Source organism: Corvus brachyrhynchos, unplaced genomic scaffold (genome assembly GCF_000691975.1).
Source record: "Corvus brachyrhynchos isolate BGI_N302 unplaced genomic scaffold, ASM69197v1 scaffold92, whole genome shotgun sequence".
NCBI lineage: Eukaryota > Metazoa > Chordata > Aves > Passeriformes > Corvidae > Corvus > Corvus brachyrhynchos.
The window spans coordinates 4,424,618-4,427,492 of NW_008236973.1; positions in this window are offsets into that span (position 1 = coordinate 4,424,618).

Sequence of the window (2,875 nt, forward strand, 5' to 3'; positions counted from 1 at the left end):
CGACGCTGCGGGAGGGAGGTGACCGCAGGAGGGAAGCAGGATGCGGGAGGCGATCCCGCTCGCCCCGCCGGGGCCGGAACCGGGGCCGCGGTGACCAAGTCGCCCCCGCCGCGGAAAGCCAGGGGCAGCCGGGAAGGGGACCGGGGCTGCCGGCGAGAAGCGCGGGGCCGAGGGCGCCCAGCCCTGCTCTTACCTTCCGCTGTCCTGCCCGTGTTGAACTCCTTCAGTTTGTCCTTGTCGCTCTCTACGTGGTCTTTGAAAAGATGCACCGGGCAATGGTTGCTGCTCTCGGTCATGTCCTGCAGGTTAGAATCAGAGTTTCCAAGCTCCCTAGAGCGAGCCAACCCACTCTCCAAAACTTCCCTGTACGTGATCGTCTCCTTCTTGTTGCCGCTGCCACTGCCGCTGCTGCTCTCTTTGCTTTTCTGGTCAAAAGATTTGGATACAAAAGCCGTAAGTTCTTCCATGGCTGCCCGGTGATCTTATCCACAGAGATCCACTTGTTTTCAATCGGAGATGTGGCCGTCCTCCGCACGCTGTTTTTGCACGTAGAAGATGGGCTGTATAGGGTTAGATCACTCCTGCTGTTATTTATGCCTTTCAATTTGAGATCACACTATTTATACATGGCTACCTCAGCCCAACCCCCAGCTCTCCCTGTCTCCAGCAATTACTGACTGCTCCATAGTCGCAGGCGGACTCCGAGCAGCTATCTCCCCCACCTCAGTCCAGCAATTGGCTTTCTTTTCATTTCATCACTCTTTGGCATCTTTGCACCTTGATTTAGGGAGGCAAAGAGGCAACAGCGAAAAAGCGGGGGGGAGGGAGAGAGAGAGAGGAAGAGAGAGAGAGAGAGCGAGGAATAAAAGGAAGGGAGGGGGGGAAGAGGAAAACATGAAAATAGGTATCTACATTCTGTAAATGGGTTGCAGAAATGAGAGTCGAGGAAGACTTAATTGATTTTAAGGACATCCTGTGCGTGGCAACACTGTGAGTAAAAACGGACCCACAGCTAACCAAATAACTGTGCTCCTGCAATTTAATGTATCGCTGTCAAGAGGAAAGGAAAATGAGTGTTCAATAAAAAAGGTAATGAATAAAAAGCCGGAGATGTGCATTTGTTGTAATCATTGGAAATTCTACCTGATTTGCTATTTAGCTAATTTCTCTTAATTAAACGGTCAAAATAATCGGCGAAACAAAAATGCTCTTTTAAAAGTACTGCCTGTTCTGGCTGGCGGTGGGTGGGTGGGTGGGTGCGCGGAGGGGGACGTGTGCTGCAGCTAAACAAGTTGCGAGGTGCCTCGGAGATCCGTGTCGGTGTGTTCGGAGGATTTGGAGTGGGTTGTTTGGCTGGGGGGGATCCGTAGGTAGGGGGTCTCTCCAGACGCGTGTGAACATTGCAGGATCTGTTTTCTTGTTTATTGTTATTATGTTGTCTGTAGGGGGAAATTAAAATATGAAATGTTTCTCTGGATGTCGAGCTATCCTGCTGCATGCAGCAGAGGGGTAATTTGTTAACACGGGACTGTGTGCGCGACAAATAGAGCATTAAGCCTTTTTTTTTTTCTTTTTTTTTTCCCGAACAAAACATATCCTGCTGGATTTAACATAGAACTGGCAATAATTTCCCCACCTTGTTCTTGGTAGGCTGCAGTTATTTTTGTTGTACTCCTGGAATAATTATTATTCTGTGCTCTTGAATAGCTGCCTGAAATTCGTCTCCAGATAACAGCGCCGGCATTCCCAGCGCCTCTCCGCATCGTTTGATCCCCATGCGGAGTCGACTTCCCAGCTATTTATTTCTGTCTCTTCTCCTCGGGCTTTAACGCGAAGGGTTATTCGGTATTTGAAGGAATTTTGTCTTCTGGTCATTTGGCTTTTTACGTCCTTCCCTTTCCCTCGCCTCGAGTTTGAGATAATCAGAGCCCACCATCACGCCACCCTCTGCTCTGAATCTCAACCAAAGCAGGCTCCTTGTTGGAGCAAGGGGCCATTGTTTCTTTTCCGGGGGAGTGTGGGACTGTTCTGAAAATTAGCAGAACATTAAAACACTAAAAATACGTTTAATTAATCCAAAGGTGCCCCCAGCACCAGAGTTAACACCTCCACAGGAGGAGGGGAAAAAATAATAATCGAGGAAGCAATTAATAAAGGGCTTAAAAAAAAAAAATCAATCTCCCCCTGTGCGAATTTAAAATGATTATCTAGGGGACAAGGATTGATCATTTGATCTCGGCACTGCGGATACCCCTGACATTTATTATATTGTCGTGTCTCGGTGGCATCCTTCCTCCAGAGTTCGTTTAACAAGTGAGGGAGCGGAGGAAGCCTTACAACTTAACAAACAGGTCTTGTCATCGCAAACGCCAATCAAATCGGAGGCTCTAATGTATATCACACGGCACCACATAAATAATAAAGGCAAACGATAGACGGGGAAGTAACGTATGGCTGAGGAAAGATTCCGGCGCGACACGCTGCTTGTGCCTCTCTCATGCAGTCTGCGCGTGTAAGGGCTCGTAGTGGATTGCTGTGCAGGCTGGTGCGTGGTGCGGGGGTGTCACGGACACGCGGGGACACCGGCACGCGATCCCGCGTGGGAGAGGCTCCGTACCGGGGCTGGGCCCCAGCCGCGGAAACTTTCCCCATCCCTCGGTTCGAACGGCACCGATCCCCACCGTGCCCTGTCTTCCTCTGCCTCCCTCGCAGCAAGCAGCAATCAAGGATAAATATTTACTGACTCCGCGTCCCCAGCGCCGGAGAGGCACGGTGCGCGTCGGCTTTCCCGAGCTGCCGGAGTTCGCACCAAGTCCGCCGGATCCCCTTTTTCCTCCCTCTCGCCCCCGTCCCGCTCTCCTCCCCGCAGCTCCCC